General features: G+C 45.5%; 1 protein-coding gene and 1 long non-coding RNA gene across 16 annotated transcripts in view; one reads left to right on the top strand and one right to left on the bottom strand.

The window, feature by feature from the left end:
- The window catches only part of LOC135369853 (basement membrane-specific heparan sulfate proteoglycan core protein-like), a 237,636-nt gene that overhangs the window by 111,813 nt on the left and 100,600 nt on the right, over positions 1-25,223 (bottom strand). The gene's annotated exons all lie outside the window — the stretch shown is intronic.
- LOC135369860 (uncharacterized) overlaps positions 1-25,223 on the top strand; it is a 52,358-nt gene that overhangs the window by 23,489 nt on the left and 3,646 nt on the right. The window contains exon 2 of the long non-coding RNA XR_010415139.1: positions 1,474-1,569. This is a non-coding gene — a long non-coding RNA (uncharacterized LOC135369860). The remainder of the gene's footprint in view (positions 1-1,473; positions 1,570-25,223) is intronic.

Raw genomic sequence — 25,223 nt, 5'->3', positions numbered from 1 at the left:
AACTTCATTCACTTCGTCGTTATCTTACAATTCATTGCGCACGTGCCATCTGCGTCCTAAACACCCCGACACAACAATAGTATGCACAATAGTGTAGGACGGGCTAATCTTAGCATCAATTAGAGAAATGAGCCGGACATTCCACGCTGAACATCGCATGTCTGGAACTTGATGAAAGAGAATAAACGAAAGAGGGAAATATAATGTATACATAAGAAAAGAAATGTTCTGGGCACATAGCAGCTGCTGCTGCTGTCTAATTCGTCCAGTGACGGCGCTATAAAAACACGATTAATGAGTGCGGAACACGTCACATTTTGCCCTTGGCAATGATGAAGATAAACCACCGCGAGGAGCACCGTACGGCTGCATAAAACACAGAACAGAGAGGCGAGCACGATGCAAGTAGCGCCATCTGCGCGGGAGCGCGGAAATTGAAACGCCAGACCTCCTACATGGCAGGCTTTCCAGCAAGAGCACACTTGCTGCGGCGAAGTCTGCTTTACAGGCCGCGTCCGTCAACGCAAGAGGGCTTCCGCGCTTGAGCCGCTGCTACGTTGCAAAGATAGCTATCGTTTATTTTTTTTTGAAGTTGTTCCACTAGCTCTGTGATGGAGGTATCGCTGTATAGGGTTCACTTAAAACTAGGGTAATATAATTCTTTTTTTTTTTAGGTATCGCTTTAACGTGAGTTGAGTGATGCGACCAGGGTCACGCCGATTAGAAGAATCAAAGGTGATCAATGGAGATCATCCCGTACTTACGCTTACGTAAAACAAAACCCGTCTAGATTAGGCGCGGGTGCAGCGTAAGCTTTTAACATATCGGTTCGCATTGTTTATCGGTATTTTCTTCAGGACATCTAATGGGTTAATAAGCGTTATGACAATGTTTAAATCAACTCGACAAGGGAATTTCGAAGGGCGCACAACGCTATTTCCTGTTATTGGCAAGATTGTACATGGGCTTAGTGATGAACAATTATTGCAGGGTACCCACTGTTAGTTGTAAGCCAGTTTGTACGTCAGTGCGTACGCCAGCTGGTAGAGCGATAGCTATTAAATAGCGCCAACGACCTTACAGGTCCGTCCAAAGCCTTATACGGTCACTTGACACCACGTGACAGTGGCACCATCACGTGATTGTCAGACTGTGCTAGAGATAAGCTGAAATTGTGTAACCGCCGCAGAAAGAGACCATTTCAGAAAACAATAAAAGATTTTCAATACAAATTTCACAGTATTCCAAACAGAGTTACGCCCAAAATTTTCAGCCAACGACGACCTCATAAAGCTACCGCGTTTAAATTCATTCAGCACAATGCTCGGAAGCGCAGGCATTTTGTATGTTTATGCGCGACAGTGTGTGTGTGTGTGTGTGGCATCATTAGCATGCCGCTCTTAATAATAAATATGCATAAAAATAAAAAGGATAAAAATGCAAACAAGTAGAAAAACAGAACTCATCCCACAGGACGTTCAAGAACCAAACGATGGCCCAAAGTATGGTACAACAACCTGACAAGTTTCTGCACCGACTTGTTTCCGTCGCCTAGGAATGCAGACGCAGGTACGTTAATTTCCAGTCGCAGACAAAGAAAAAGTCAACGCTCAAAAATCTCGGTCACGGACGGAACCAAAATGCTTACCGCAATCACGAACAGCAAGTGGTTCGAGCGAGGGCACAGCCCTACGCAGAAGGGAGAAAAACAAAAAAAAGCAAACCAACCCACACTGCTTTCCTCTCAGAGTGAGTAAAGAGATTCATTCATATGCATTACGTCACCCACACCAGGAAGAAGGAACGCCGACGGGTCACGTGGTCGTAAGATTACGCAATGACTAACAGGTTCTCCCCAACGGTCGGCCATACACAAATCAAAGGAAAAGGAATGCCCGATCGTCAAAGGTCGACCTCATCGATTCACGAGACTGTCGTTCGTAAGAGTCACGTGCGACGGGTTCAAGTGAATTCATTATTTTCGCTCGAACGGCACTAGAGGACAGGTTTGGTGCTCTTTCGTGTGGCCTTTGTCTGTATACGGCACAGCGACAGTTCTCCTCCGTCGTCTCTTTTCTTGTGTTGAGCACGCACGTACATCTGTATGACTGAAAACTCCGAGCGGGTAACTAACACATTCGGTTCTGCAAGTTGCCGGGAACCGTAAAATACCACCCAAGACCACCAGCCGTTGGCATGCGTTTTGTCGGGAGCGAATAAGGCACGCACACAACACTGTACTTGCTAACGCTTTGAAGCTTCCAAAAACGACAGATCGACACATTGCAGACGACAGATCGCAGACGACAGAGTCAGTCAAAAGATAGCAGTCGTTCTCACCATGGCAGACGACAGAACCGCGGTTTGATGTCGTCTGCAATGGTTTCCCCCACGGGTACACAACTGTTGCAATATTGGTGATACACTATACGGTTACCGTTCCACGGCCTTGTCTTGACTATCTTCGTTTATGGTGACGTGGAACACATAAACTCATAGAAATGTGACAAAATGAGGCTGTCGCAGCGCGGAAGAACAAATGCAGGGTTTTCAACCTCTTTTGTCTCGTCCAGCTTTGCGCTTTATATGTTTGCCATAGTATTCACTCACGCTGTAAAACCACGATCGCTTCCCTTCAACAAACTTCAGATTGCCCCTTCAGCATGCTGAAGAAATCCAAAGGTATATACCAGGAGGCAGTTTCGAATCGGCTCAAAGGAAACAACCAACCAAACAAAAAAGTAGCAGGATATTTCACTTAATTTTTTACATTATATTAGCATCATTTAGGTTACAAAGTATGCGTATTATTAAATCTTTCGTTGTCGTTAGAAATATATTATGTCAAAACTCGCATAATTTAGATGTTTACGCGTCCCAGGCATATACAAACTTCCACAAACACCACTCGCCCCTATTAAAGCAGCATCTATACAATTACAGAGTCAGAGCCATTATTTCACTGCGCTATCATTCTCAACACCGTCTCGGTGCGAGAAACACGGAATGAAAATTTAAATTAAAAAAAAATCACTCGCAGCCTAATTTATATCCTTCGCAGGGCTCCTTAACGATTTCTCCACAAGTTTCAGTTTGGAGGAAAAGAGATTTACGGATGTATAAAATAACAAAAACAAAGACCTTAATGTGCAAAGCGACGTTGTACTCCAACCATCAGGCGCCACAAAGAGCAAAGATATAGGCGCGCATTACCATATTTTCCGCATCCATTACCTGGCAGAGTGGACCCATAAAAGCAGGAACGGTCAGGGAAGGGGAAGGGAACACGCTCGCTGCCCACACACACACATACACACCTAGCTAGACTCTCTGTGGCCAAGTTGAATATCGAAAGGCAGAGTGGATTCTGCTTGCCAATGCACCCCCCTGGGATAGACGATATATTGAAAGGAGCATTTCGAGCGCAGGTAAACGTATCTAGAGGGTGGCAACCTTGTATACCTTGTACCCAGCTGTACTCCATGCGCGCTTCGATCGCTCTTCTACCTCTAATAAAAGAGGAGGAAGAAGGTGTCGGTTGTTTTGCAGGCTTTTCTAGTGGCAATCGTGGAGTGCCGAAACAGAGTCAAGTGCGGTCGACACAAGTGATAAAAATGTAACGATGCAAAAAAGAGGCAAAGATGAAAAAGGAGAGGCAAGGATGAAAAAAGAGGAAAAGGTGAAAAAAGAGGCAAAGATAAAAAAGAGGCAAAGATGAAAAAAGAGAGGCAAAGATGAAAAAAGAGAGGCAAAGATGCAAGAAGAGGCAACGGTGCAAAAAAGAAACAGAGGCAAAAGATACAAAGGTGCAAGAGGCAAGGATACAAAAAGAGGCAAAGGGCGCAAAAAAGAGGCAAAGGTGCAAAAAAGAAGCAAAGGTGCAAAAAGAGTCAAAGGTGCAAAAAGAGTCAAAGGTGCAAAAAGAGACAAAGGTGCAAAAAAGAGACAAAGGTGCAAAAAAGAGGCAAAGATGAAAAAGAGGTAAAGATGAAAATAAACTCCCTGCGAAGTCGGCCCAGGACGCACGACCCCCCTGCGACAGTCGTGACGTTGCCCACCTAAGTGTAGCCGACTATACGGCAAACAGTTCCATCATCACCACCGACCGTTACATATCGATTGAGCATGTTACCGCTGTTGTTGCTCTTTGGCGCCACTGGCAGTCATACAAAAGCTCCCAGACATACGCACAAAGATTTCTGAATAAGATGTGCGGTTATGTTCAAACATCGCACACTGAGTTCCGCATACATGTTCCTTAAAGACCCCCACGCTCACACTTTGAAATCACGGACACACACATACTCACTCTCATTCGTTCCCATAATCCCTAACAAGGTTGCTCGCACAACGCTATAGCCGTGCCGACGCCTTACTCGTATCCACTCCTTTTTTTTTTCCCGCATCATTCCTTCCCCAAAGGCCCTATGCCATATATATCGGCTGCATAAACCGCTTCACTCGCCCGAAGGCACGCGCGCGCAGTAGAAGGTAATTTCCTCACGGCGTTTCTCGCCTTAACGCAATTACTACTAGCGCGGAGAAGAAATTGGAGCCTCCGTCCCCCATTCCTTTTGCGCGGGTTAGTTCTCATAGCAAACTCATGATCACTTCCGAAGACGCCTTTTTAAAGCCTCCCCCCTTTTTCCCGATTCAGCCACTGGGGAGATACGGGCGGAATAGAATTTTGATGCCCGGATATCACCCACCTGCGCGGCTTTTCAGCGAGGCACCGTTGCTCGCGTGCGGGTTATGGGACGAAGCGCTGCTTTAAATACGACAGGGTACGTGTTTATGCGGGGATGCGAAGAATATGCTTCCTGGCCGCATAACGCCCTCGACTCCTCGCGCACAGCTAATCGCGCGCGCGGATTACCGAAGGAATTACCGCGCACAATGTTGCCTTCGTGATAAACTTTCGCATTCAAACTTGTCATTCTATCTGTAATCGCGCGGGGGGTTATCATCACAAATCTCACACTCCTTCAGTCTCGCCGCTTCCATACAGAATCAGTGCTGCGATCTTTTTGTTTCTGTATAGCGAAGATCCTTTTGAATAATTCAAATCTATCTTCGCTTGATGCACAACGCGGCAGGAACAGGATGCCAGGAGGTATTTGAGCACGGTTCTCGCGGCTCCCTCACTCTCGGGCTAGATTATTGTTTGCCGAAAAGAACTTTCTTTCGTGGAAGCTTTCGGATATTATATGCGCTCTCCGCGCGATGGCAGGCTCTTGGGTCACGTATTCCTCTCGAGGAATGTCTGGGCCGGCGCTGCCATTCGTGGTATACGGGCGGTATGCGAGTGGATATGTCAACGTCATGGAATGAAGGCAACACTGGGAATACCACGCACTGTTCCGCAATCTGTGGTAGAGCCTTGGCGAAACAAGAAACGTGTGTGCGACTAAGATGTGAGAATATATAAATGCTCGAAACTTGAAACGACACTAATCGTTTAAAGGTGGGGTCCAGAGAAATCCGGAATTCTAAAGTTAATGTGATACCCACTTGGAGGTGCCTTCCAAGAAGAAAACACCATAAAGGTTTCGCTAAATTCGTTCGTGTTTTTGCATAAAACATCGCCCAAGCAGCACAACATCTTGGGCCAATATTGAACCAATATTGGCAATGTCGGGAAATATTGTACCAAGACTGGACAAATATTGGCAATGGCGACCCAATATTGTACCAATATTGTACAAATATTGGACCAATATTGGACCAAGACTGGACCAAGATTGGACCAATATTGGCAATGGCGACCCAATATTGTACCAAGATTGGACCAATATTGGGCTAAGATGTTGTGCTGCTTGGGCAAAAACATCGAATTCGAAACAAACTGCCAGCTTTCGGCTGAAGCGACCCTTCCCTGCTTGATCTCTTCTGGTGACGTGATTGGCATTGCCGGCGAGATTCGCTACATCGCTCAGCTGACAGCGTCGCCAGGCTGGTTGCGATTCGAATGCATGAACTCAGATGTTTCTAGCTATACTCTTCGGCAGCATATTGTGAGTCGGAAGACCACATTTTGTGACAGACAGCCTACCTTCATAACATACTCCAGTGACGTCTTTCCGCACACTGTTGCCTGAATTCAGCCGGGAGCGCGCAGCCGGCTGCGACATCCGATCAAATTCATTTGCTAATGTTTCCGACTCTTTCAAAACGAAATATTCCGGTTACACGTATTTCAGGCAACCGCTAGTCCTATCGTACCTTCAATTCCACTGTTTTTTTTTTTTGTTTTTTTGCCCGGGCACCACCTTTAAAGCGGTCCTGACACTTTAGTGCACGTGGTTCGTTGCATTATGCACGCATTGTTCTACAGGCAAGAGAACTGAATAAATGGCTGAGTTTTAGTTGAGGAGATGGAAACCGTGGAACAAAGTTCCAAAGTATCAAATACATACATCACGTAAACTGAACAATTCCTTGCGGCGCTACAAAACGCATATACGAATACAACGCATGCTGACATTTGTTCTAATTTTGCTGGACTTCTTCTGGCAAGAAACTAAGTGTCAGCGTGTTAGCTTTTTGTGCTGTGACGCATATCGTGCAGTGAAAAAATCCTATATTAAAAAATTAAATAAAAATTCCTGGTTCTCCGAAATACATCCAAATCTATGAAGATCCACAAAGTCCGACAAACGCGCGACTTGAACTTTTCCGTTCCATTGAATCGCAGCTCAAAGTCTCGAGAGTGATTATGATGAAACTCGGCACTCGCTGTGTGCAGAACAACCTCAAAACTAGGAACTCGTGCGCGTTCCTCGACGCATGCGCATCATCCCACTTGTGTGTGTGTGTGTGTCGACGCATGCGATGAATTTGAGTGGCTTCGCTTTGTGCACATCCAAGGCGGGTTGCTAATTGGCGGAACACTAACGACCCCCTCTTCCCCTTTGGCACACTCTACAAACAGACACATTGCTTGCACCACTAATGGCTGCATTCCCCCCTCCCCCCCCTAGGAGAGTTTAAAGATACATCCTCTCTTATGTAAGCAAACCGAAACTTGCTGGCACACGCTCAGTACGCTCAAGTATCTTCTTCCCCTCTGTACGTAGTTCGGTTTAGTTACGTTCAGTTTGTTTGCCGCCAGCTAAAAGCACGAAGGCTGTTCAAAGAGTGAGTCCGGGTCACGTGGTATATAGGGAATATGGGATGCAAGGTTGGAAACTGAGGGAAGGGACAGCTTTAGCATGGGGGGTAAGCCTTTAGCGGTTTATATGATAAGGTTGACAGGTGTAAGATAGAGGTGCCGTTCCGAGGTGAAGGGGGCGAGCGGGGCGGCCGCCCCGGACGCCTTTCCTGGAGGGGCGCCCGATGAAAAGTTCCGGGAGAAAAAGGCAAAAGGGAGATGAAAAGTGTGATAAAAAAAAAGGAGAAAGGAAATGAAAAAGGACAAGAGATAAAGATGAGGGGGTTATGTGAGTGAGATGCGCTAGTCAAATGAGAGGAGCACGCACGCACACGTGACAAGTGAGACCATACACAGTATGCATAAACCACCGTGTGCATATAAACCCCAACAACGGATATCCTCGGAATGTCCGAATAATGTCCAAACGAATTCGTACGTTCTTATGGATATCCCTCAGATGTCCATCGGACGTACAAATCCGTTAGGACACTATTCGTACGTTCAGATGAAATTCGGTGTTGTTGGGGAGGGCACTATATACACACTATCGACATATGAGCGTACCTTCGAAGTAACAGATTACACCCTCTCCTCTTTCATATAACGAGGTGACCTACTCCTTCGGAAGCACAAAATCTGCCCGGACGTCCAGTACACAGTAGCCCGCACTGCTTCTGACATTATGAATACACAAATGCACTGACGTTACGAATACGACAAAAAGCCTTCCCTGAAGGCAGCCTCCTAAGGACGACATCGTTAGCCAATCTACATCATGAGTGTATGCGTAGCAAACGTCGTATGTTATATGGAACCAGAAATATAAATATGCCCTCACCCTATACATTCCTGCATTCGACAGGTCGCTAGCAAAAACGACAGCAGCGCGCTATCACCGGGGCATATTAGTTATTCAAGCATATCACCGTCAATATCACAGCGCCAGGGAAACAACGGCGAACAAATGTTACGCCGCGAAAGCAAAAGAAAAAAAAAAAGGCAGTATTCATGTTTGAAGAAGGACGAGACATTTCCAGACTCCTCTCGTTCGAGGTTCTGCGCGAAAGAATCGAAGCAGACACACATACTCTCTCTCGTGTCGTCTGCTTTTTGTTCTTTCCAGAGCAGAAGACATTTTCTCGGCCTTTTTCTTTTTAGTACCTTCAGTTTACTTAGCAGCCGTATCGACCTGGCAACTGAATGATGAGCCAGCGGATCATCAAGAGGAAGGTGATGTCGATAACGAGGACTCCGTTGAGAACCGACGAGGGGCACAGGCGCCTTATCCAGTTCGCTGAAGACATTTGGGGACGAGGGTATACGGTGTTAAGATGCGTTTTTTTTTTTCTTCCTGCGTTTGTTTGTGGACGGCAGAGGTGATTGCGTGAGTTTGTGGGCGAACGGATTACGACGGAAATAAATCGTCCTGGTATGGAGATATCAGCGCAGCCGTGGGTGGTGGGATGTCACAGTGCCGTTTAACGGGAGCATGTGCCGATAACGCCGGCTAATTGTGAGGTGGATAAATTCGTGAGCAAATGGTGGTATTTGCGATATTATAATATCTTCCTGACAGAACTGTTCCTACGAGATATCTTCCTACGAGCTGTTGCTGAGTTCCTCTCCAGCACAGGACTAATGGACGAACTCTAACCGGACACCTTTCTATCATCATGACTTTCTCATCCCTTCCAGAAGAGCAATGGGGCAGTGTACCGCCATAACGGCGGAGAATGACCCACCACATCAACATCCCATTTGTGTGTGTGTGTGTGTGCATGTGACAGAACATCACAGCCGGAAAGCACGAGTTATTGATTTATTTAGTTAGATTTTACGAGATTTATTAGACGCGTTGAAGAACGTAGAGGGTTTGGGTCAAGATCCACATGGCAAAAGTAACAAAAAAATATAAAGCACTGAAGCTTTCCTTTAATGAATACAAGCTTTCATGCAGTGAACTGCATTTTGCGTGATCCTGACGAAATGCAGTCGACTGCATTAAAGCTTGTAACCATCCAGCAGGAAAGCTTCAGTGTTTCATATTTTTGTTGTTGTTTTTGTAGTTATTAGACGAGCTAGACAAGCACAAGTTATTAGATTTCCAAACGAAAGAAGTTCGTACGCATAAACGGCAGCAGCAGCAGCAAAGATTCCATTTGTAGATTCCACCTCATCATCGTATCTCTATTTGTGTGTGTGTGTGTCCATTTGTAACGAAGGACTCGAGCAAACTAGCACCATCGCTGGAATTACCGATATATGCTACCGAATCAGAGTCAACGCGCCGGAACGTACAGAGGTTTCTACTGGACATCATGAAGGAAAGTGACCTCGTAGGGTACTGCCTTACACAACACCATTTTTTTCTTCTTCTTCTCTAGTGCTTTCTTTCCTTCTTTTGATTGTTTTTTTTTCTTTCTCTAGGACACTTCGCTTTCTGTTTTGGCAAGGCAGGCCTTCCTTCTTCAAACGAGACCGTATACAATAACAATCCGGCTTCAACGTTTCCTTTCATTTATTTCACTTTAAGGACCCTATAAGGACAACAATTTGTGGAAAGCAATAACAGGTGGCCAAAGTAGACTTCTCAACATTTCTCAGCGTTCGCAATGTCCTCGCTTGGTGGTTCTTCGATATTCCAAAGGGGGGGGGGGGATATATTTATTAGACGAAAAGGAAAAAGAAAAAAAACAGGGGAAAGGTCAGCCAAACGGGACGTCGGCTTGCTACTCCGCAACAAAAAGAAAATTAATGAACATGAAGAAAGACAGAAATAAAAATGAAAAGAAGAAGCATGAAGTGAAGAAAGAAGAACAAAATAAATAAAAGAAAATAATGAAGAAGAAAGGAAAGAAGAAGAATGGAGATGAAGAAAAGAATAAAATAAATAAAAAAAAGAAAATAAAAGAACTGGGAAGTAAAGGACAGACCAACAAACGTTGAAAGAAGGATGAGACAGATTAAAGACAAAGACGACAAAAGAAAAGATGACTAAGAAACAGTGAAAGAATGATGATATTCCAAGGGTAATACCGCAAAATATCACGTATATAACGAACACCGCAGCTACACTACACCTCAATCAATCATTTTGACCGCCTGCACTTTTAGCCTTATTCGACCCAGCCTACATAACAACAGGACTTCCACCTTCTCAGTACAACCTCTGCTTCTTCGACCTCTCCCTCCCCCCACTTACGGAGGGTCGCATCAGACCCAAGCGGTACAGAGGGGCGACGCTGTGGAACCCATTACCGCAAGTGGCGCATTTTTCCCGGCCCAGGGAATCGTTTAGAGATACGCGAATGAAACCGCACAAAATGTACCGCATCAACTAAATCTTCTCGTCCGACACCCACCGACGGGGGGGGTCATCAATGTTATAGTATATATATAGTGCACGGAATCTCCTGCCTGTCTGCTCAATTCCTCGCAGTCACGACACAGTCACACACACACACACACATACACGAGCCGTAAAGAATGGGGTGTGCGGGAGGAGGTCTCGCACAATCGATAAGCGCTGAAATCTTCATGAACGCGGACACGCGTCGAACGTTCCTTAATTTAATCCCAACGAGCGTACTGGGAGAAATTGAAATTTCGAAAGGAGACTCGAAGGAGCGGGGTCAACATATGAGACGCTGTCTTCGGGTCTGTTTCACGCTGTCCGTTTTTTTTTTTTTTTTTTCTTTCTCACTACCACAAGCCGCTTCGCTTAGACGGACCTGTTGTAGTTCCTATCTGTTACGTGTAACTCGGAATGAATAAATAAATAAATAAATCTTTAAAAAAAACAGTTTTGGTCCATATGACGGAGGTACAGAAACGACAAAGACTAACACAAAAAAGTGCTCGAAAGTTAGCCATTCATTAGAAAAGTTTTGAGACGCTTAATTCTGTGCCGTTTGCCTTATTTTCTAAATATCCGAATAGTTTCTAATATCTAAAAATAATAATAAGAATAATAATAATAATAAGACAAAGTCCAGAATGATATCAGGATATAGACGTGGAACAAAAGAGAACAGGATGTGAGTAAAATGGATGCAATGGTGATAGCATATATACCTTGAACGGATTTCAGTAATAACAGTGCCATTTTGTCCGCATTTAAAGCTGCAAGAAATCTTATAGGTAAAAGTGCAGACAGTAAGGTCGGCATCAGGGTGGAAAGTTACTTAGGCGCTCGAGTTTATAAAGTCACGTGATAAGATGATACTCCACCTATCATTGATTACTTTGCTGCTTGTTATTTCTTCTTTTCTTTTTGTTACTTCGATGAAGCAAACCACCGCGAAGCGACTGTGGCTATGGGCGCTGTAGAGAACGTGAACGGATGGAAAGAGGCGACAAGGGAGTTAAGTCTGCGTCCCTGGCCCGCTTCACTGGAAACTGTGCTCACATCCGCGGGCAAAATATATGAGAAAACTCAGGGAAGTCCTCGGAGAGCACAGCCAGCGGTAACATTCGAACCCGCCACCTTTCAGCCAGCTTGGTCATGCCTTGGTCAGCTTGGCCAAGTTATACACAAAATATTATTACAGATGCATACATTTAAACTATATACATTATATATTACACACTACGTTATAGCTGAACTCTCGCCCCCTCTCTCTCACACAACATTGCTTGGTCCGTGGCCACATCCAGCCCACCAACGCTCTGCCAACGCCACCTAGACAGAGAAAGCCTGCTCGCTCGTCGACGTGACGTAACAATTAAGAGTCAGCCAATCAGGATCGTGTTTTCAGCGGTCGTGGCCATGCAGACGAACCACCGTCGTCTGCGAGTTGTGATTGAACGTCCCCGCGTACTAAATGGCAAAACTTGGAAATAAAGCGCAAAACAGTCTGAATATTTCTCAAAACTTATTTTCTGGGAAAGCGTCTTACACTTTTTGTCTAAATATTTAGGCCTGCAGGTTCCAGGTGAGCTGCGCAGTCATTTGCGGGTGCTTGAATTCGCAGAACGGTGAATCGCAGTAGCAGACGAATTCTGGCTCTTAATGGCCACGTAGCGAAGGAGGGAGAGGAGGCAATGCGCAGGCCTTCTCAATGTAGGTGGCGCTGGCTCTGCCCTCAAAGCTCCCTTGACCTTTCTGGATACCATAGGACTTCGATCCTTATTGTGAAGTGGCTCATTATTTCATTCCCCCCATGATCACCACCAGCAATGGGGTAGAGCATTGCCCCCTGGCGATGACTCTCCCCGTTCATCATCTCACAATAAAGTTGCTGTTGTATATACATTAAACATGAAATATTAAAATATTATTTGGAGAAGGCAGTAGCGTACCATCGCGATGGGCCTTGCTGGGCAACACCAGCATCAGTGTGAAGCTAATCTTACACACGTGTACGTCCTGTCGGACAATCTATCTGACCATGCAACAATCCCCCTCGCCAACGACTATCTCCTCATCTCTGTTCACTGTAGCGTGTAACATTCAGCTTAACGATCCGGCAAGGCATGCGCTCAGGCACGGACACCATCTAATTACGTTTACGAGTCGCTCCAGGCACGGAAAAAAAGGAGCAAAGGACGGCCTAATGCTTTCTGTGACATTTAGGCCCACGCACACACTGTTCCCGTTCACCGATATACGAGTGTAGCACTTCTTCCGGAGAGCCTGTCAATCGCCTGGGGCTGCACAATGGTGCAGCCATCGCCGGAAAATGAGGCGATCGAACCTTGCCGCGGATTTCAGCATCCGCATGTATCCACAAGGATCAGCGGAAAGCTGCGAGAGATCCGATTTTCCGCGTTTCCCCTTGCTTTGGGTTGTCGTTAGCACCGCGACGCGCATATGGCCGTGTTGCGGTGTTTTTGTGTGGCAAGATTAGATGATGTAGGCGAAGAAAGCGATACGAGACAGCATGGTGGTGGAGAGCTTCAAGCGTGTTACTTCCACTAGTAAGTGTCACCGGGAATGAATTTTCCCAGTGCATTTTTTTTTTCAGACTGCTGGAGCTCGAAGGCAAGGTTTGCATGATCTCTGAATTCACACGAGAAACTTCATGCACAGAAAATACGGGAGTAAGAATAATGGTAACAGCATGCTTAAAAATAACGAGGTGTGTACGGTTACCGTGGGAATCCGCGCAAGTCAATACATCACCACGACAAGACAAACACTTTGTGGCGCTTGGAACAAAGCTTCCAATGGTAACTTCAGAACCTAGAACGATTTTTCAACGACGAGATTGTCAGCTATTCTATGGCCGCATCATTCAACACGCAATGGCACAGCACAAACCCGTCGCCTCACGTCGCCGGACAGGTTGCCACCAGTTTCGGAACCGTACAACGCACACACCTCTTCTCAAAGCTCTTCGAATGTGCTGTCCAGTGTCTAGCTCAACATTTATTACGTTAGAAGCAACAGAAAAAGAACTCCGCTCACTATGTCGCCACCGTTTCAGAAGCAGACGACGAAAGTGTTCCGCACTGCTTTACCAAAGTGTCGTCTGCTAAACGATAAATATGCATGCAGGCTATAACTGGCGGAGAAACCCACACAACAAAAGACCGTGGGCACACGAAAGATTTTATTAGTACCTTGTCTTCTGCTAAGCAGGCTCCTGCATTGTTGCGCCGGTAATTTATTCCTTCTCCTTATATGCCTCTATGGAAGTGACGTCCGCAGGTACAAATCGTAATTATTAACCGTCCCAGCGTATAAATATGCCGTCCGCTTGGGAAGCTGCCGCGAATCATGCTGCCTGTTATTATACGAATGCCAGAACAATTTTAGCGCTTCCACCGCTCCTTCCACTTATGAGCCTTTAAGCGTGCAGGTGAATTCGCTAACAACGTCGTCTTACAAATGCACGCAACGTGTGGCTTTTCCGTTCTGTCGTCTGCAATAAGGCGTTGCTTGCGCCTCCGATGTACGCCCGCAGACGCTACGTCACGGCGGCGTTGTCGGGACCACGACCTATACTGGATTATAACGACCATGTCGTAGGCACTCCTTCCCAGCGCCGCATTTTTGGAAGGTAGCGGTGGCGCTTCTCATCGTCCCAGTTATTGCTTCCTCAACTTCTGCAATACTTTGTACTTCAGCTTACCTTAGTATTTCTGTACGAGCGGTGGATATTCCACGGATGTTTTATTCTGAGGTTCATTATCGTCATCATTCTACGCGTTTTCATAGGAGCTATCGCTGTCGTCTGCTACGGTAGTCGTACATACGCTTCTGCGCGTTCAGAATTCAAATTTCCATCGCCCAATCGTGGTGCAGATCTCGCGTGCCGATGAGTAGCGCCCCTAGCGGATCGTGCGGACGGGCTCCTCAAAGGGGTTGCTGATTATGACATGGACGTTATAATGTAGTAGGTCGTGATCGGGACTGACGTTGATATTGTGATGTCGCGCGTTTTAGCAACGGTAGATCAAAATTTAAACCATGCAGTCATTGATAATTTGCGAGATAAAGTCGCCATGCACTTTCCGCCAGGTTTGACCGTGTGCGAAGTACATAAAAGTTGCAGAAGACGCAGAAACAACGCTTATGTCACAGTGGTATACGTTCCTTACTACAATTTGTGCATTCATATTGCGAAGGCAACTGTAAACCTATTTCAAGCTTGACCATTGTATGTATACCCCTCGATGGCTCAATGTGTCCCTGCTCGACCGCATCGGCAAACAGCCCCAGGCAGCACAATGTACTGAAAGTCGAGTGCAATACGGGTGGGTGGTATGTGTCTCATCAATGTTCTTTAGTTTCACGCGTCTGTTCAAGGCCTTCCACCTACCCGTCCACCCCCAGTGCACTCTACTTTCAGTACATTGTGCTGCTTGGGAGAGATCGCAGGCTAGGTGAGCAACAGCGCTATACACGCCTCTCCTGCGGCTCATCCTTGCCGCTTCACGCGCTGACCGGACACTTGTATTCGTGTTAACCTATGGTGCGTCTCAGAGATGACGGTTTGGCGTGTCTAGGCATGTATGTTCTATCTATCACCCGACTAGAGGGGGTGTGGTTCTACGTAGGAGTACACGAGATCTGCAGGGACCGACCTCTCCTTTTTCAAACGTCCGCGTCGCTCTGCCAAAATATGCATTAGGGGTCTACACACTGAATGAAGGACAACAAGAACGCTCTCGACAGAAAGAGAGCGGATGTGTCACAATGCATGTACTCTACTTAAACTGTATGTCACTGTCTCCCGACAGACACACACCCACAGAGCCTCTCAATTGGCCAGCACTGCGGGTGGTAACAAAGTGTAACATTTCTGTCCCCCCACCCCCTCGTATGCCGTTCTCCGTTTACTATCCGTCCTGCGTAGCAGATGAGGTTATAACCGCCTTCTGTGTCAGTCCTGCACTTTTTAACGAACTCTATTCCTTTTCTTTTTCTTTTTACAAGACAGTAGATGTTCGTCTGGGACATGAATGGGAAATTGTAGGTTCCAGAAATGACTGACCAAGGATATTGACCCTCATGTTTTATATGATAAGAAAAAAAAAGTAAATTGGGGATCGATTACAGCTTCTAATTTCTTAGATCGCAATTATATACACCTCATTTTAGTTCCCTGGCCTTGATATTTGATCGCCGGTACTGCAAAATAGACTCTGAAGTTCGCATTAAAGTTCCGTCCGTTTAGTCTCGCAAAGGATTAATGGATGTAACAATGCATCTAAGGCTCCAAAAGCACAAAAATAACGCCTTGTTTGTTTGCTTTCAGACAGCGTGGTAGTTTTTCGTGTAGTGAGAGTCCCATTAAGAAACCAAGGCATCTACATTCTACGCCTTACTCGATAAACAAAAGTCTAGGATTTTCCATGGGAGCTCAGTAACAAGGGCCTGTTCCGCGAGTGCCAGCTCTCCCAAGCATCACAACATCTTGGCATAATGTAGGCAGAATATTGACAATACTGGTCAGATATTGGTCCAGCATTAAACCAGTATTGCCGATACCCAGCCAGTATTAACTGGGCGAATATATCGTGCCGCATGAGCTGGGACAGTTCAGTATGCCAAGTGTTCAGTTCATGTGTTCAGTGTTCATGTGTTCAGTTCAAATATGCCAACACTACATAAATACATCCGTGACAGCTGCACACAATAATGCACAGGCACGAAATGCAATTTCAACAAGCAATATCAAAAGCAGACGCAAGGTTTGCTGGTTCGTTATAGGGAGGATTTGTTAGGTGAATAAGGTAAGTAAGTAAGTAAGGTAAGGTAAATAAGTAAGGTAAGGTAAGGTAAGGTTAGGTAAGGTAAATAAGTAAGGTAAGTAAGTAAGTAAGGTAGGTAGTAAGGAAGGAAGGAAGGAAGGAAGGAAGGGAAGGAGGAAGGAAGTGTCACCACTCTGTGCTTTATCGTCCCAACCCCGTACGCCGCAACAGAATGTATTGATTAAGAAAAAAGCAATTTTCTTGTCATGTAGTCACTTTAGAGTTTTCTCCATAACGAGTACGACGCATTCTTCGCAAAGATACCCTCCGGAATCGCGAAACCCGTCCACGTATACAATTCCACAAAAACCTGCTCGAAACCGCATGAGACAAACGAAGCAGACTTTTGACGCCCAACGGGTTGGCCACCAACGCGTCTCGTCCTGTCACTGAAGCAAACCCGCTCAGCTTTGTCTCGTTCAAAGCCACAACATGTCACGCATACAAAAAGCAACCGATCAAGATTCTTCATCTGGCCGGGAAAATCCTCAGACTCATATAGTAACCAACCTCTAACCCTTCCGTCTTTCCTCTCGTTATTCACCCACGCGAAGACAGTCTCATATTTCTCTACTCAAGTCACGACCTGGTGTTAGAATATCGCGTACGACCACAAAAAAAACCTGCAAGAAAGGGAACATTCTTCCCAATAATCTGCCCCCCGCAGAGCACGTAAAATGTACTAAAAAAATGCGCTTGCAAGAACAAGAGGGGTAGAAGCTGCAGTATCTACGCGTGAGTCACGTTCGTCGAGCTTACAGTGTACGTCGGGGGGAAAAAAGAAAAAAAAAAAGCTATCATTCCGTCCGTGGAAGGACATTACCTGACGGAAGCCTATGCGTGGCATTAACTCCTGCGGACGCATCGAAACCCGATCTCGAACATCATACGTGGCGGATACGATGAGGTGGCGCCACTCTGAATACAAAACCACGATAAAGCAATGGAGTTGCTGCATGCTCCTCAGGTCGACGAACGTTGATGGAACGGAAGGAATAATATCGTCAAGTATATAGAAGCAGGAGCAGAGGATCGCGGTTGGAAGCAAGTGGCAAGTAACACAATCGGTTAACTTTCAAAAGTGCATGGTCGAAGCGTTGAAGTGCGGAGTATTGAAGTATCCAGATCATTCTTTCACCGTTTGTTAGTCATCTTTTTTTTGTCATCTTTGTCTTTAATCTACCTCATCCTTCTTTCATCATCTGGTAGTTTTTCTTTTTTTCCTACTTGTTTTTCTGTATTTCTTATCTCTTAATTTTCTTTCTTTATTTATTTATTTCTTATTCCTTCCTATTTCTTTCTTTCTTTAATTCTTATCTTTTCTTTTTATTTATGTATTATTATTTCTTATTTCTGGAATAGCAAGCCGACATCCCGTTTGGCTGACCGTCCCCCGTTTTTTTTTTCCCTTTTCGTCTAATAAACATATCCCCCCCCCCCAGATCCCAATGTACGTACACTCAAACGGGGTAAGGGGGGGAAGAAAAACTTGGGGATCTAGACGACCTGCACCTCTACGTCATCGATTACGTTTCTGCATTTACGTGATTACGTTTCGATTACCTCGTCTGCAATGCAACATTCTCAAAACTCACATTTCAAAGAGCATACGTGCTGCCACATGGCGGCCACTGCAGATCTCGTGGGATACATGTTACGCAATAACGACGCACAAAAGCCCCCCCCCCCCCCCCCCCCTGTTCGGCGGAAGAAAATCGCTAAACTAGATACCCCTCGCACAGCTGAGCGACGCTTCTCAAAAACTAATATTTGCCGACCGAATTTCATCAGAAACGAGGAACAGTCGCGAAAAAAAAATTTTTTTAATCTCGATAATTGCACAATGCTTTCCGTCTGTCTCATTTAAATTCAGAGCCGGGGGGGGGGGGGGGGGGAGGAGGGGATGACGACCGAAGACTTTCGAAGTTTCGAAGTCGAGCAAAAATCAATTTGATGCCAAGCTCCTTTATCACATTAGTGCACGGAAGAGGGAAAGAATGTCTTTTAGAATCGTTAATACGAGCTAAAATAATTAATCACTCGGCAGCAATCTTTTTCGCAGAAGATGGTTGGGAAGAAACGTACGGAACCAAAGTATCGTTATAAGCGGACATATATCATATGCGACGTGACGTAGTAATGAAAAGGATAGGCAGTTACTTGTGTCAAACATGGCGGTAATTTTACGCATAATATCGCTCTCACTATCTTCGTCCTGCGCTCGACTTGCGAGGGAAGCGGAAATATTTCCCCTGGGAGGCATTAAAGAAAAAGTCATGTTGTAGCTAAGTAGTAGCGAGGAAAAAGACGGTAAGACCCAAGGCGACCAAAGCTCAGCGGCTAGTAATTAAAATTGTACGATGAAGCCCTGGTATATTGACTGAAACACAAGCTCGTGGACCAAGAAGTTTACCCAGTCTTAAACTCTAGTTAAATTTTGAAGTGACTTCGACGGTACACTACAGCGACGTAGCGTTTGACGTTCCAAAAGGAAGCTATTCAAGTAAGATATTAATTCGCAGCAGACAACGCTTCCAGCATGGAGTTGAGAACAGCAAAATACCGTGTAATACGATTTCACTAGTTGACAAATAACAGCTACTAAAGCACTCAGAAACGTCCAATACTGCTTTGCTTGAGAAATAATAAATAATTTATTTGTTTGTGCAAAATGCTTTGTTAAGCGGGCAACAAAAAATGAAGAAGTCGCTGGTATAGAGATAAAATATGTAAAGGTGGCTTCCTTACAACATCAGCGCGTACGTGGCAAAGGTGCCTTTACATTACTTTCCCCCCCTTTTCGATTCCTTCAAAAGAGCGGTAAAAAAAGCTAATACAAGAGAAAAAAAAATTGATATGTGTGGTATGCAGACATCTTGTTGCGTGTATTCAATACTACCCTTGCGTGCCGAAGGAAAACACTTCGTGCGGTTGCTTGGTCTTATACTGCCTTCAGCCATTTATTGTACGAGATAACTATGAACAGTACTGGCACTTGAAACGGCAGCGTATATATCAGACGTTAAGTGGAACATTTGTTTAGGCCAGTCGAATACATGTGCAGCACTGGTAACTGTTATATGTATGGTTGATGTACAATGCTGGACAAAAGTTTACGGAACACACTCCGGCACATTCCTTCCTCAAAGTCACACGCCAGCAGCGAATGGGACTGCACGGACTTAGACACGTGACTTGGCAACCCAGTCACCTGATTGTAAAGTCCGTAAAGCACCATTTGCTACTAGCGTGTTACTCTGACGAAGGAATGTGTCGGAGAGCGTTCCGTAAAGTCATAACATAAATGCCCAAGCAGCACAACATAGTGGTCCAATATTGGCGATGTCAGCCCAATATTGGAGCAAGATTGGGCCAGTATTGCCAATATTGGTCTAATATTGGGCCAAGGTTGCTTGCTAGTTTTTATTTAAATAGATGTAGTTCATTAAATCGTCTTGAACCAAATAAAAACTAGCTCCCTCTTTTGGGCATTGTGCAAAGCGCGTTTCGTTGCGTCAGTTTTATATGGCCATCTTTCATATCCTGATTTTCGGGCTCCCGCACTTTCGTGTCGGGGCCATTGTAACTTCCTCGCTCTCTCCCTCTCTCTCTCTCTCCACTATTGTTACGGACCGACCTACACGGCTGTCGATGTTGGTGGGGGCCTATAATGCCATCCATTTAATGGTTCACTTTTCCAGCTGTCCTTAATTTCCCAATATAAAAAAGCTGACGACTTCGATTCTTCAACATGCGAGTAACTTTTCGATACATGCTCGAACTCGAACGGTCTGGACAACTACAACGTCGCGCAGACGACACCCAGCGGTGGAGTGTACACTGCATAACTCCGTAACTCACGAGGGCTAAAAATGTCGCCCCCCCCTTTTTTTTTTCTCCCACTTTTTCATCACTCTCTATGTATCACGTGCACTATTGAAGAGGGCGACAGGGCGACCCTCGGGGATGGGGGACGGAGTTATTACGCACGCAGGTGCAAAACGCTTTTGCTGGAAGTCCGCTCAGAGACGATCATTATGCTAATATCGTCCGCGAGTGGGAGGTATTAATTAGTTACCCGTATAGAAACGACGTAAAAGTCCGACGTTGGCGTTCCCCGAAGGGCAAAGCCTGCACGCGCGCGCGCACAATATTTCCCCCTTTGCTAACGACTGTCAAAGGAAAGGCAGGCGTCAATTATAGGCTGCGTAGAAATAATTATGCTTTTGCTAACGAGCGTTATTTTGAATGCGCGTTTTGTTTTTCGTTGTTTTTTAATTATCGGGTTATATGTGTGAAACGTCAGATCACTGGAAACCTTGCTCACTGGGAGATTCCGCCTTGCACGTCAATACTTCGGTTTGTCAAGTATCCGCCTGTAACTGTGTTGGTGGACTTGGTTAAAATGTATAATGTTCGTTGTGAAAGTCCCACGGAAAGTTCCACGTTTTAGAATACCTTACAGACTATCTTCTAATGTAGCAATATACTCTAGAACGGTCTAGCTAGACAATGGCACGACGGTCTAGCAACTGACAATTGCGCTGAAACTGCTCACATTCATTTTTTTTGTTGTTGTTGTTGTTGCTGTTGCGAACTCCTATTCTAAAATGTCGATAAACAGAGTTTTTTCTTTTGTGTGTGTTTGTTTTCCCTTGCGTGTTGCATACAGAGAGACACCATATATGCCATCTTGTGCGCGTCAGGCTCCTGTTCTTTTTTTCTCTCCAAGCTCCCATCAAAATCATTTGACAAAATAAAGATCGATTAATTAGTTGAAATCAGAAATCGTAAGGAGAGCGGCTGAAATAGGAAAAAAATAGGAGAGAAAGAATTGGAGAAAGCTAAACATTATTGCTTATAAAAAGCGCTCCGGCTCGCAGACAGGAAGCCCCTCACAAGACTGCAAGCCAAGACCTAACTGTTACTCCCGCTCGACACATTTAAGAAAAACGACGCCCCAGAGCAACACACTCTCGTTGACAGTCGAACCAGTAATCACGACGCCAAGGAAAACTACGAGGGGCCCAATATTAGTTACGTGTCACATTCTAAGCTGTCATCGCCGCTGACAAAACTGTACCATCCATTGGCAGTGTAGAGGCAATCGAGAAGTGTAGCTGCTCGGAAGACATTCTCGAATGAATATCGCAACACGAAATATGAACGCGACACATCAAAAGCTCCGCGCAACGCCTGACGTCAACACCCAGCGCAGAGAGGAGCAAGAAAAAGTCTAGACATCATAAATTGATTCGAGCAACTGAGAAAAATTGTCGGCGTTTGCTGCATCAGCAACGACACTTCTGCACGGAGGCCACTTTCCAACTGGGTGACCCCGATGATGCCTATGAATTAAAGTGCCAGTCGACGTAAATAAAAAGGAGAATGAAGAGAGAGGGGGGGTCGTCTGAGTCATCCAGCCTAGAAATAACGCTTTTAAGAGAACTGGCAGCCGCCCCAGAACGATGCATGGCGCGCTTCGATAGTTCACGGACCTCCGTCGGAAGCACAGCTACATGTCGTCTCAGGGGCAAGTGGACGTCGCAGGGAAGGTACGGGGAACGCCGTCGCTATTGGAAATAAATGAGGCATTTGGGAATCTAGCGTATACGTACACGGGTCGAGAGTTTGGGAGGACCGTTTCAGGGAATGCTTTCCGCACGAGGTTCGCGTAAACTGTGTTGCGATACTTAAAGTTCTCAAAATGCCGCCGCCGAAGATTAGAATACGGTGAATTCCGTAGTGTTTCCGACGCTGGAGGGTTCTGCTAAAAATGTTTTTTTCAATGTATGTGGTTTCATACCGCGACTGTCATACCTTGGTGCACCCAAGCAGCACAACATATTGGCCCCAAGTGGCAATGTTGGCCCACTATTAGGCCGGCTTTACCAATATTGGGCCAATATTGGGGCCAAGATGTTGTGCTGCCTGGGCTGAGGTTATACAGACATGTATAAAATTTCTGGAAATTTTTGAATGGGTGGAAAAAGCTTTTTTTTTTTTCGCGTTCTGTTTCTCAGAAAAGTTTAAAATTTTCGAAGCAGAAAAAAGAAAAGAAAGAAAAGAAAAATGAAGATCAAGCAGAGGTATTCGTAGGAGAAGGGTAACATTTCCTGAAGGCTGAAAGGTGAGAGACTAAACACCGAAAACGATGACAGTGATGTTTCTGATGTTTCGCTGCTTCGCCCTGAGGTCTCTACTGAAAACGAAACCGAAGATAACAGCGCACAATAGAAATGATATACTGTAACAAAAAAAAAATGCCGTCATGAAATTTTGTAGTTTGTTTCCACTCATTGAAAAAGAAAAACGAAAAGAAATCACTTTTCGTTTTAGAGCGTTTACGTCTCTAATGAGGGCTTCGTGTCACACAAAAGGGGCGAGGAGGATATTCACCGTCACCGCATCATTTCATATCTCATAATGACCAGTGCGCCCCAGGAGCAGTGATGAAGCTTACTGATAAATGATCGTTGTCGTGCAACTGTCCTTCATGTTATTCAGTATACGCACATGCGCAGTGCCGCGTATGGGCCCACAGCGCACCAGAATTATTCCTCTCGAGTCACCTCCGCCTCCTCCTTTCCACCTCCCTCATTTTGAAACCCCACGTTTCATATCTCCAAAAACTGCTGCCACATCAAAATCTCCTGCCGTCTATCCACATACCTACCAACCTCCTCCCGTATACATGTTCAACCAAAAGCTCGTCCTCGTATTCGAGTGGCCCTCGTTTCCTACATATTACACTGAAAAAAAGAAGAAGAAAAAGAACTCCATCTCAACACCCTCGCACTTATCGATCTCGTGCATAATAGAAGCGTTTGAAACTCTCCTGTGTGGAGAACGCGGCCGGATAACCCGAAGAGGCGAGAACACGTGGAAAGGGAAACGTAGCAGGAGGAGGAGGAGGAGGAGGAAGCACTCATCGTCCTCTGAAAACCTCGGAAGATGTTGGGGTCCCGTTTCAGAATCTTCGCTTCCTCACGGCCCAGACGGCGCCGAGTGTAGTGGTGGCGCTCTTGCCCGTACGCGCGCAGTACTGGTTGCGTGTATACGCTCGTCTGCTTGTATTGCACGCACAATGTTCCTCTCTTTCAGTTATTTCTCGCCGCCAAAACTAGCGGAAAGGGAGGAAAAGAGTTCACAATGGCACGGGAGAGATGCACTCTATTTAGCCGTGAAGGTTGCTCGCGCAAAAGATCAAACCGTATATAGCGTGACCTCTCTTTGATACAACGGGCTATCTGCTTCTTTCATTTCTTTTTTTTTTTTTCGGTGTCGTCTGCAATTTTGCGTGCCACGCGCCATTTTGTGAGCTGCTCAAAATGGAGGGATCGCAGATAATGCGCCGGCGTATTGTTGAAAATAAATGAGTCTAGGCCCCAAACGAAGTTATATGTCTCCAAAGTATATACATACTCAGAGTCTGCTTTGGAATGGATGTTGGGTTATGAGCTCCGCATTTTAAATGGGAGTTACTTAATGCGTTTCGTTATCTCTGACTAGCCAACTTGATGACTCGCGGAATAGGAGGTTGGATAAACGGTTAAACGAGCGTATTTCTTTTTTGCTTTCAAATGACAGGACACGGATACTGCTTTAGGAAGCAATCGTGTCTGTGTACAATGGTTGTTGATCGCGAGGAAGATAACATACGTTCCCATTTCTGCTCGTTTTCGAGCATGCGTTTTGAACGTGCGGCACGACTTTGCGTCACATAACTTTGAGTAGCAGATACATCGTTAAAACTGAGCAGTATGCCTTTGATTCGGGGGGTCGCTGAACGTTAATATTTAATCAAGTTTCTTCATTCCTCTTTTTCTGATCTAATCTAAATCTTCCCTGAATCACGAGCTGCGAGCAACCCTGTGCACATGTACAGCAACCTGCCAATCGCCACATTATAGCTCTGCCCCGACGGCAGTTCTACTGAGTTCTACTCTACAACAACAAGGAGCAATTTTAGTCCTTATAGGACTAAATGCACGGTGGTTTGTGCGAAGTTTTGGGGAGTTATTAGCAGTGCTCGGGGAGCAAATTTCAGGAATATTAGACTAAAATGGAGAGTTAATTGCAACCTAGGAGACTGGGACCTGCAATTGACCTGAGGGTAAAATAAATAAATAAATAAAACTGACCCCCAAATTACTCCTCTACTTTCTTATAGTGTACTTGGCACACACCTCACTCCCCAAGCAGCACAACATCTCGGCCCAATATTGGCAATACTGGCCCAATATCGGTCCAATCTTGGTCTAATATTGGGCCGGCATGGCCAATGTTGGCCCAATATTGAGCCAAGATGTTGTGCTGCTCGGGTCACGCCAACCTCCTCCCAATGCTCCTAACCAATAGAAACGCTTTGTACATCCGCAACGCGTACGACGGGACCTCTTCACTCTCGCAACCACCCAGAGTACGTCGTTCATTTCAATAAAAGCCTGTCGCTTCAATAAAAAAGGGTTCGGTCACTTGGCAACGTCAATGGGGACGTTTAGTACACAGTATATACTGGGCTGTATAGTACGCCCGTGTGTACGCTTTTATGTTACCTCCTCCTTCACGTTCGCGGCGGCGGCAGTAAAGAATTCTCGGCCAGATAACTCGGGTCTGCCGTGCGTTGGCCCTAGAATGGAGGGGCGATAAAATAGGTCCCCCCGTTGTAATTGGTCCCGGGAGAGGAGTAAACAGATTTTTTTTCTTGGTTTACACGGCGAGTGCAAGAGAAATTGCTATTGCCACGGGTCATTTATTAATGACGACACGGACAGGATGTGTTGGGAATAGACAATGAATGGAACGACGGTATTTGGAGCATTACAACGTAGCACTAATGAATAAGTGAAGCGACTTTTTACCGCCC

This window comes from Ornithodoros turicata, chromosome 10 (genome assembly GCF_037126465.1).
Source record: "Ornithodoros turicata isolate Travis chromosome 10, ASM3712646v1, whole genome shotgun sequence".
In the NCBI taxonomy this organism is placed as follows: Eukaryota; Metazoa; Arthropoda; class Arachnida; order Ixodida; family Argasidae; genus Ornithodoros; species Ornithodoros turicata.
This window is presented reverse-complemented; position numbering and strand designations above follow the sequence as displayed.